This window comes from Chionomys nivalis, chromosome 6 (genome assembly GCF_950005125.1).
Source record: "Chionomys nivalis chromosome 6, mChiNiv1.1, whole genome shotgun sequence".
NCBI classification, from domain to species: Eukaryota; Metazoa; Chordata; class Mammalia; order Rodentia; family Cricetidae; genus Chionomys; species Chionomys nivalis.
In genome coordinates, this window is record NC_080091.1 from 25,608,850 (window position 1) to 25,620,661 (window position 11,812).

At 39.3% G+C, this 11,812-nt stretch overlaps 1 non-coding gene across 1 annotated transcript; it reads left to right on the plus strand.

Moving 5' to 3' along the window:
• The first annotated feature begins 6,642 nt into the window (after window positions 1-6,642).
• LOC130876636 (small nucleolar RNA SNORA67) lies at window positions 6,643-6,763 on the plus strand. Its single transcript, XR_009057296.1, has one exon. It is a non-coding gene; the product is annotated as a small nucleolar RNA SNORA67 (small nucleolar RNA).
• Window positions 6,764-11,812: the final 5,049 nt, after the last annotated feature.

Consider the following 11,812-nt stretch of genomic DNA (forward strand, 5'->3'; position numbering starts at 1 on the left):
CTGCCTGGCCCATTAGTTCCAGCCTCTTATTGGCTAGCTCTTACATATTGATCTAACCCATTTCTAATACTCTGTGTAGTACCACGAGCTGGCTTACCAGGAAAGATCTTAACCTGCGTCTGTCTGGAGTGGGAGAATCATGGTGACTCCTTCACTCGGCTTCTTTCTCCCAGCATTCTGTCTGTTTACTCCACCCACCTAAGGGCTGGCCTATAAATGGGCCAAGGCAGTTTCTTTATTAAATGAAAGTAACTCCTTCATCAAAATAATTAAAAAGGAAATAAATTGTAGGGGGATATGATATGAAAGTGGAATGGACCCAAACATTACAGGAATGTATAATTGTTAAGTAAAATATTCAATGAAAATACTAAAAGAAATGAAGAACTCTCCTGAGAAGATACACTTTTTCCACAGTGCCATCACCTTTCCCCTTTCTTTCTTTCCTGGAATTTATATTACTGGGCAAATTTAGGCTCACTCTTATACCATTCTTAACCCTAGGATTTTCCAGTGACATTCCCTACTTCTGGGAATGAGTGTAAATATCTTTCCCTTTCATAGCAGGCTCTGGCACAGTTATTTCTACAGTAATTAACCTTATGCCTCTCTTGAATCAATCATATTTTCCAGAATCTCAAGTTGAAAGGGGTAGGGATAGACCTGCCAAGGTCTGCTCCTCTCTGAGAACAATAGCACACAGTTCCTTTCACATAAAGTCTGCCTGGGCCCAGTTATACTCCAATGCCATTGACGAGACGGAAGTCATAATAACTGCAGCTCATACATTGTTGGAAGTGTCTGAGTGGTGATTTGAGCTCCATTTCATTCCCTACCCTCATCCTGAACTCACACCTATAATAATCAGCATAAAGAATGACATGGCCTCTGTTTTATTAACTTCTATAGAAATTTCAATCACCATCTACTCCCTGTTCAGCTTCTCTGATTAACTGGGCAGGAAAGAATAGCTTGAATATAAGTTAGCAGGCTGTTTCCTCATCTTCCATTCTAATCCTTAGGGCCTATTGATAAAGAGAGTCAGGTCTAGAGAAATCATTCTAGTCAAAGGACACATGGCACAAGAGGGAGCAAAGATGCCTACATGGTCTATGGATAGAATAAGATTCTAGGCCTTTTGCTTGTTTGTTGAAACAAGATCTTGCTGCACTACTCAGTCTAGCCTAGAACTCCAAGGCTCAAGAGACTCCCTCACTCCATCCTCCTGAACAGTTGGTCCTACAAGGTCATGCCAGCATACCTGGCTTTGATAAGGTTTGCATCTCTCACCCATTCATCAACAGCAGAAGAATATCTACCCCAAATTCTAAAACATCAAAAGGCAGGGTTTATTTCCTTGGATGACCAAACAGAGATAGAGACTTCACATGCCCATGTGTCCTGGACACAAGTGCCATGTTCCACTAAGAAGTTATCCTGAGTATGGCCTTCTAGATGTCAACATCCCGGTGACTGTTAAATGACCTTAACGCTTGGAAAGCACTGGAGTGTGTTGGGGAAAGATCGAAGTGTCCACAGCCGTATTTTCCACTTCTCGGGAAGAGATGTCTCTTCCTCTATGTGAAAAATGTGAAGAGACAAGAGTCACATGATTTATTTGTTTGTTTGCTTGTTTATTCGTTTATTTATTATGTATACAGTGCTGTGGCTACTACCAGAAGAGGGCTCCAGATCTCATTATTCATGGTTGTGAGTCACTATGTGGGTGCTAGGAGTTGAACTAAGGACCATTGAAATAGCAAGCAGTGCTCTTAACCTCTGAGCCATCCCTCCAGCCCTACTACTATCATATGACTAAAAAATGCTAGGATTTTGAATTACTGAAGTTTTGTCAAAGCCATTGTCAGAAAGGAAAGGACTAATGATTTGGTGACATAAGTCTGAGAAAAAAAATCTCAAGATAGAAGAAAGCAATCTTTGTATAAGGGGGGAGGGGTCAGCTGGCATGAGAAGTGTTTGGATTTTTTCTTTAGTTAAGTGCTGTAGATTTTCAGCTGTTTTTAAACTGTAGAGCTCATCATTGTCAGCGAAGCAAAGAATTACTGCATCAATGAAAGTTCAAGAACCCTCTGCACCTAAACGCAATTTGCAACATTCTGTTATTTTTTGTATATTTAGAATGCTGAAATATTTTTGAAGTTAAATAAACAGTATTACATTTAAAAAAAAGACATTTTGAACCATAATACCCCTTACCTAGAAGAAGAAAGGGCCCCTGGAAAAGCCTCAGCCTGGGATGGACAGACAACTTCTTCCTTTCAACCCACCACTAGTGAAGACACACCAAGCAAAAAATGGAATCCAAATTTATTCCCTGTTATTCAACAGAATAGTTAGGTGATGTAGGAGGTCCTTCTGTCTGTGTATTGCTTTCATTGGTTAATAAGGAAACTGCCTTGGCCTGTTGATAGGGCAGAACTTAGGTAGGTGGGGAGGACAGAACTGAATTTTGGGAGAAAGAAGACAGAGTCACAGAGAGACAGACAAAACAATGCTTAGTGCATTAAGGTAGTTGTTTTAAGCATTTGAATTTTGACAAGTTTTTGAGACATCATTTAGAAGGCTTTTTTTTTCTTTTTCCCCAATACATAGTATGCCTTCATGACCAAAACATTTTAATATCATTGACATAAAGACCTCAGGAAAGCTGGAAGTCCTTTGGAGTCTCTGGCTACTCCTTTGGGCTATTCTAATGCTAACATTCCATTCTCTCTCTGTCTTAACTCATAGACATAGAGTGCTTCACAGAGCTCCCTCTTGTTCTCTCTGCCTCTCCCCCATACCTCAACACAGTAGAAAATCCATCCCCAATTTTCCTAGACAGTAGAACAGTATACAGCTTTTACCTTAGTAAGGATTTGGCACGCCTATGTAGATCTGTCACTATTTTTGCATTTAATAGGCTCTGAAGAGTTACTGGTAACATGGACAAAATAAAAGATACATTTTCTTCTTTGATAAGTCCTGTTTTCCCAGTGTGTAAAACTTTAATATGGATGTTTTCTCTTAGCTTCAGGTTGATATTTATTTTGTGTCAGTTTCTAAATTTTTAGACTCAAGTTTTGATACTTCACCTTCTCTCTAGACACTAAAAGATTTTGGGAGACTGAAAAATGGCCAATATTGGGTACTGTACAGATACATTTTGTATTTCATTAATAGTTTTATTTAATTCCACAACTGTGTGGTGAAGAAGGCATTAGTACCAAATTGAAGACAAATAAATTTGAAGCAAACTGAGATATCAATGCAAGCAAAGAAAAAACAGGATTTGAATTTAGATTCCCTGAAGATCACCCTTGATCTAAAATGATGCGTGTAACCAGCTCCACAAATCCCTGTAGGTAAGGCATGCCCCCAGGTCTTGTATAATTCTGACATCAAACAAGAGCTGCTTTCAAGTCTCAACACATTTGTGATGGCTGCTCTTGGCTGTCAACTTGACATGCTTGAGAAGAAGGAACCTCAGCTGAGGAATTGCTTCCATCAGAGTGGCCTGTGGAAATGTCTCTGGAACTCTCTCTTCACTGCTAATTGATATAGAAGTGCCCACCCCACTATGGGTGCTGTAACTCCTGCGCAGAGAGGTCTGGACAGTTGAAGGAGGGAACTATGCAAGTCAGCAAGCAACCTTCCCCCATGGTCTCTGCCTCAGTGTCTGACCTTACTTCCCTCAATGATGCCTTTCCCCATGCCTCGCTTTAAATATGGTATTTATCACAGCAACCAAAACCAAGCTAGAACAACGCTGATCTTGAGTGACTCAGAGGTGATACCTGGGTGCCCAGCGGGAAAGAGGAGCCTCTTGGAAGAGACTTGAGACCAAACCTTTTTTGTAAATCAGCAAAAGCTGTGGGTGTCTGTGGAGGAGGGTAGTAAAGATTCAGCTGTCTTTCTTTTTCCCTTTCAGGGAAACCAGAAGTATGCTGTCCACCAGAAGGTTTTACCTCACATGTAAGGATTAGATGGAATAAGAAGAAAACAAATTGTTCCTACAGTCCTGCCAATTAAATGTGCAAATCCCAGCAGTCCTTGCCAGTAGTAACAGAAACATGGATTCCTATGCTGTCCAGTGTTTGTCACCAATCAGACACGGAGTGATGTGAGCATTTTTCCTTTCCCATCAGCTCCAGATTTCATTCTTATAGCCTTCTCACTAAAGGTACAGCAGGAACTTTCAGCCCTTTCTTCAGATGCACAAACACAAAGTCCAGGATTCTGTTGTTGTTGTTGTATTTAAATGCTGTGTTGCAGCTTTTCTTCACAGGCAATACCTGACACGGAACATGTCTGTTGCTATGCTCTCTAACTTCCATTCTGATGCTTAACATCAAAAGTTCTATTTTTGTATCACACATGTGACAGGGAGATGAAGAGCAGCCATGCTGTTAATTTCAAGTTAGAAAGTAGAAATTAAAGTCAAGATGTTGATTGGCTTAAAATCTCCTCTCAGAGAGGATTACAGCCAGATATAAGAGGTTCCAAAAGCAGAGAAGCCAAAGACTTTTCTTTCTGCCAACTTCTCTTACTTTGTCTTTTCATCTCAGTCAAGATCAGGGATCATTTTAGTTAAGTGTTAAAAAAAAATTTGGTCTTTTGTTGATAAAAACTGATTGTGGCTTTTCATTCCCCTTCCCTTATTTATTTAGCGAGGCTGCCCCTTCCTCTGCAGCCTCTGCCCCTCACCAGCCTTCATGCAGTCCTCTGCCTATGTCTGGCCAGTTCCTTCTCCCTCTTCTCATAAATCAGGTGAGATCTTCAGAGACAAGGGGGTCAACCTAAGTATTCGAAGGAAAGGAATATAAGACTTAACTCACAGTGAAGTACAGATGCCTAGTAACTTCCAGTGTCCCTCGGTCATCAATGGCATTTTTAGAAGATGAAAATAGTCAGCCCTTATGCATCTGTATTATTCACCTAACTGAAATATGTGAAGTAATATAAGAAAATATTCAGCTGATAAGTTCATATTCCTACATAGAGTGTTTTCCTTGCTCAGAATAGATTCTCTGGGCCTGTAAACCATGAGCTGATCATAGCATCATTATACAAAGATTATTATCTCTTCCTTTCTCCTTTCTGGAATTAGATGTTCAATACATACACACACACTCATATGCCCACAAACATACACGCAAATATGTGACGACATAAATGAATGTAGACAGATTATAAAAATATATACAGCTTTAATAGGGAAATAGACTTACAGGACCACAGGTTCCCACGGAGAACAGGAAAAGCAGAGAAAAGGGGCTGCTGGGATCACGCCCAGCAGATTTATCAGTAAACATTAGCCCAAGGCGAACATGCCCCCAATGGGTGGGACTATATCCCTACACAAATATACACACACTCAAGCACACACATACACAGAACATGCAAGCACACACATACCACACAAGCATACATACATACACACAAACACACAAGCACCCATAATCACACACAACAGCAGCTAGAATGTAGACTTGGAGAAGCTGAGATCCTCAAGGTCTCCTTATTCAAACTGACTCATAGCAAGAGCTTATACGCCTAAAAGGACCTTTCAGAACGCTCTGGGTCTGGAAAGTTCCACATGTAAATTACCATAATGATAGCTAACTGACCCACAGAAAGAGAAAGAAGAAAATATAGCATAAATATTTTCTTTAATAAGAAAAACTGTAATTATAAATAGATTATTATGTAACATAAAATAACCAAATAATCAATGGACTACAAAATATTTTAATGACTTTATTTTTGAAATTATAATTACATTTCCCCCTTCCCTTTCTTCAAACACCTCCTATGCACCCTCTTCTCAAAATCATAACCCTTTTTTCTTTAATTGTTCTTACATATATATTCTAAATACATAAATACAACCTTCTCAGCCGTATATTGTTACCTGTATGTGTGTATGAACTCAGAGCTGGCCATTTGGTAATGGCTAACAAAATGAAACTCTTTACTGGCTAAGACTATTCCCCTCACTCTCAGCGTTCCTGTTGCCCATAGTTCTTGTTGGACTTGGGGAGCCTGTAGAGTCCTGCTTTCATGATAGCATGTCCATTGGTGTCATTGTTGTTTCAAATTTTGTTTAGAGAAGCCATGTTGAGTGAAGTAGGAATCTTGGAGGAGAACCTACAATCACTAATTCACTAAACCATCATGATCCAAATACATTCAAAGTATTTATCCTTATATTCACAGATATGTGTAGTTCTCAACTCATCACCATAGAAACTTCTCTTTGCAACAGATAGAGACCACTACAAAAACCCATAACCAAATGTAGATGGACACTATAAAGTGGTCCCAAACTAGCTCAGAATTGAGTGTAATGAAGGGTTCTTTATTTAGGGCAGACTCACAGATCACACTCCTTTGCATGAGCAGGGAACAGGAACTGAATCCAGCAGGAGAGAAAGAGAGAGAGAGAGAGGGAGAGAGAGAGAGAGAGAGAGAGAGAGAGAGAGAGAGAGAGAGAGAGAGAGAGACTATACAAGCATTACATCTACATTTATAGTATAAGAGACCATGCCGAAGTGGACAGGTATCTTAAAGGCTATTGGCTAAAGGAGTTCCCACAACAACCAAACAAAATGCAGAAAACAAGAGATGGTATGGTTCCCAGTCCAAACTGATATATCTAAAAGATAACTCCTGTTTCAGGACCGTAGCAACTTGGAAGAAAATCTGGCATGCCTGAGGTCTGGGGAGCAAGGGTTGCTTATGCCTTTGCCTGCCTATATGTATGTAAGAAAAAAAAAGAAAAGAAGAAAAGATAACTCCTGCATCCAACACTCAGGGCAGAAAGAGTATAAGAGTCAGAAAAGCAATGACTTTTCTGTGAGATGTGTCTCCTAGAAATGCCAGAGAGATATAAAATATTTTAATTAATACTTTCAAATATTAAATAATTCATCTTTCTTTCCCATTTATAATTTTTAATCTTATACTGACAAATAAATTCCAGTTCAACTAGTGCACCAGAAACTAACAATTAGCCAGGAAAATATTACCCTGACAAGTCAATTGTTTTATGTTAGTACTGGAAATGTATTTCTCTTTTATGCAAGTTTTGGGAGCCAAGATATGACGGGAGAGTGCAAAAACAGAATGGAAAAATTAGATTGACAGCTCACTACCTCCAATATATAATATTTATTCAGGAGAAACTGAACTGAATTAACTAAGGGGTAGTGATTATAGCTTCTATTTATTGAGAATATCAATGTGCCATGTGCTAAACATGTTTACTCCATTTAATCATAAGAAAGATGCCTATTATATATCAGTATGTCTACTTTATGGGGAATAAACATTGACTAGGCTATTTGGGGGTCCCTTCAAGCATCACTGTTGGCAGGGAAACAAACTACCGAATAAGATGAAGAATAAAACTCAAGTCAACTCCAATTTAGCAGGTCCTGTGTCAAAATTTTCTAGGGTCTGACCAAGTGGTTTATCTTCCTTACACAGTTCATTGCAGTAAAACCTTGTCCACATGACAATTATCTTAACCAAATTTTAGACGTGGCACATAAAAAACTCTTTTGCAAAGTACACCTCTTTAGCTAAGCACCTGTTACCATAAGAAGGGGTCCTCATTCACAAGTAACAGTGTTCAGGGTAAGGACCTGAGGAGAAAGGATTTGAAAAAAGCATAAGGATGAATTCTACTGATGGAGAATGCAAAGTCCACAAGACCTCTTTCATAAGGATGGGTTCTAATCAATGAGTTACAAAGCTTATGATTTGGATCTTAACAACACTCTGGATTTAGGGGATTCCAGCAAAGGCTGCTGAGGAGAAAGGATTTGTAATAAGCATAAAGATGAATTCTATTGATGGAGAATGCAAAGTCCACAAGACCTCATTCATAAGGATGGGTTCTAATCAATGAATGACAAAGCTCAGGATTTGGGTCTAAACAAAGCTCAGGATTTAGGGGATTCCAGCAAAGGCTGCTATCTAGAACAGCAAAAGATCATATGTCTGCTTTTATGCCAATACCATACAGTATTTTAACCCGTAGTAGAGCTTGAACTCAAGAAGAGTATTACCTCTGGAAGTTCTTTTATTGTACAGGATGGTTTTAACTATCCTGTGTAGTGGGAACAGCGGGCCTACTTTTTGTCCCTCCCGGCTTCTGCATAGTTAGCTTTACACCTGAAATAACAACACACAAATTGTATTCTTTTAATCACTGCCTGGCCCATTATCTTTAGCCTCTTACTGGCTAACTCTCACATCTTGATTAACCCATTTCTAATAATCTGTGTAGCACCATGAGGTGGTGGCTTACCAGGAAAGATTCAGCATGTCTGACCTGGCGGCTGGCTCCATGGTGGCTGACCCCACTTCCCTTCTTCCCATGTTCTGTCATCCCCGTCTACCTATGTTCTGACTTATCAGGCCAAGCAATTTCTTTATTAATTAACCAATGAAAGCAACAGATAGACAGATGACCCTCCTCCATCAATCCTGGGGTTTTTTGCTTTTCCTTATAGAGTTGAGTATTGTTTTTTCTAGGTCTATAAGTAATTGTGTTGGGATTTTAATAGGGATTGCACTCAATCTGTAAACTGCTTTTGGTAAAATGGCCATTTTTACTATGCTAATTCTATGAAACCATAAGCATTGGCGATCTTTCAATCTTCTGATTTCTTCTCCAGTTTCTTTCTTCAAAGACTTGCAATTCTTATCATACAAGTCTTTCATTTGCTTGGTTATATTTACCCCAAGATATTTTATATTATTTTTGGATGTTGTGAAGGATGTTGTTTTCTTGATTTCTTTCTCAAACTGTTTATTGTGTATTGATAGCAAGGCTGCTGTGAGTTTTTTTGTTTGTTAGTTAGTTAGTTTGTTTGTTTGTTTTTAGTTACTCTTGTATCCAGACAGCATCTACAACAAATGGTGCTAGCATAACTGGATGGCTGCAATTAGAAGAATGCAAATAGATTCATAACTATCACCCTGCACAAAACTTGTATCCAAGTGAACCAAAGACCTCAACATAAATCCAGATACATTGAATCTGATAAAAAAGAAAGGGAGAAATAGCCTTAAAGGCACTGGCACAAAAGAGAACTTCCTGAATAGCACAGGCAGTATCGACAATAGTAAAGAGGATCTCATGAAATTGAAAAGCTTCTGTAAGTCAAAGGATACCATCAAGAGGACAAAATGACAGAGTATAGAATGGGAAAATATCTTCAGTCCTGCATATGACAGAAAGCTTATTTCCAAAATATATAAGTAGCTCAAGAACTAGACATCAAAAAAGAAATATTCTAGTTTAAAAATGCAGTACAGACCTAAGGAGAGAATTCTCAACAGAAGAATCTCAAATGACCAAGAAGCACATAAAGAAATGTTTAAAATTCTTAACTATCAGGAAGTCAAATCAAAATGGCAATAAGACTCCACCTTACATCTGTCAAAATGGCTAAGATTAAAAAGAAAAAAACAAGTGACAGTTCATACTAAAAAGAATATGGAGGTAGGGGAACATTCCCCCAGTGCTGGTGGAAAGGCAAACTTGTACAGTCACTTTTGAAATCAATATGGCAGTTTCTTAGAAAATTGGGAATTGATCTACTCCAAGGCCCAGCTATACCACTTCTGGGCATATACCCAAAGGATGCTCCACCATACAAGGACAGTGGCTCAACTATGTTCATTGCAGTTTCATCTGTAATAGCAGAACCTGGAAACAACCTGCATGCCCCTCAACCAAAGAATAGGTAAAGAAAATATGGTACATTTACACAATGCAGTATTCCTTAGCTGTTAAAAAATAATGACATCATGAAATTTAAAGGCAAATGGATAGAACTAGAAAATAATCTTCCTGAGTGAGATAATACAGACCCAGAAAGACAAACATGGTATGTACTCACTTCTAAGTGGATATTAGCTGTTAAGTAAATGATAATCAAGCTGCAATCCACAGACCTAGAGAAGCCAGGTAACAAGAAGGGCTCAAACAGGGATCTTGCTGAGAAAGGGAAACAGAAGAGATTTTGTGGATGATCTGGGGATCGGAACATGAGGGATCAGGTTGGATCAGGTGAAGGAAGAACAGACAGGGAGAGTATTGAAAGAGACTAATGGAAAAGGGTGCATTTTGGGGTAAGATAGAAATCTTGTGCAATAGAAACTCCCAGAAATCTGTAAGAATGACCCCAGCTAAGAGTCCTAGCAAAAAAGAATATGTAGTTTGAACTGACCAGGCAAGACTTCCAGGGGAAGGACTGGGACATAAACCCAGCCACAAAAATGTTGACCTACAATCTATCCTGCCTATAGAATGCACTTGGGTTAAGAGTGGCACAGAGATTGTAGAAGTGGTCAATCAATGACTATTCCAGCCACAGACCCATGCCAGGAGAGTGAGCCCACCCATGACACTGTGTAAAACACCAGGACCCAGGGAAGTGGTCCAGAAACCTAGGATAAAACCGAACATGACTGAAGAAAAAAAAAGTCACTTTAATGATGTCTAATGATATACTACTTTACTCATAGTTTGGTGCCTAGCCCAATTGTCATCAGAGTGGCTTCCCCCAGCAACTGATGGAAACAGATTCAGAGACCCACAGCCAATCATTAGGTGGAACTTGGGAATCATGCTGAAGCTAGAAAGGAAGGGTTGTAGAAACCAGAGGGGCCAAGGACATCATTAAAAACCCACAGAATCAATTAACCCAGGCTCATAGGGACTCACAGATACTGAAAAGACAACCAGGGAGCCTGCATGGCACTGACATAGGCACTCTGCATGTATGTCACAGTTGTGCAGCTTAGTCTTCTTGTGGGACTGTCTTTGACACTTTGGGGAGCTTTTGGGACCCTATTCCTCATATAAGGTTGCCTTGCCCAGCCTTATACAAGGAGAGGCACTTAGTCTTACTGCAATTTGATATGCCATATTTGCTTGATATCCATGGGAGACCTGCCCTTTTCTGAATAGTGGGTGGGGTGGCGGGGAGACAGGGGAAGAAACTGGTAGGATAGGAGGAAGGGAAAACTGCAGTCAGGGTGTAAAATAAATAAATATTTTTAAAATGGTAAAAGCTCACCAAGCTGTTAGACAACATCCATATCAGCCTTCCAGGTGAACAGATGTCAGTCATTTCCTTCCCTTGAAGAAAAAGCCTGTGTTTTTAACAATTCTGGTTTTTCTAATGCTTTCTTTAAGCTGTAGCTCCTGCTCTAGGCAAGATAAACAATTTGCCTAGTGTTGAATGACTATGTCAAGACATAAACCAGGTTTGTCTAATTGCAAAAGGCTAAACACAGTTTGTAGAAAATACAGATCAAGCACTCAATTCCATGCACATATTCTACATTATCTGAAATAATTTCATGAGAAGTTTGGGTGTTTTTCCGGTTTTACCAGGAAGATAATAGACTATACTACACAATCCTCATTCAGAAGATACTTTTGGAACTAAAGACAAGCTGAACCTAAGCAAATTTACTGAATGGATCCTGACCACTTACAAATGATTATCAGTATGTATGGCAGTAAATGCACCATGAACACTTCCTCTATCCAACACATGAATCATAGGATTAGATACTCACTCAATGCAGGGTTAACTAATGATGTAATACTTACCTTTTCCTCCAACAATGTGACAGCTAATAGAGTAATTAGAGCCATCACTGAAATGGGCATTTGAAGATTGCTCCAAGGCAGAATTTAGCTAAGGGACTGATCCAATTACACTGATCCAGCAAAAAAGAACCTCAAGTTTTAAAAGCCATTTGTACAGTATAATTGCATCAC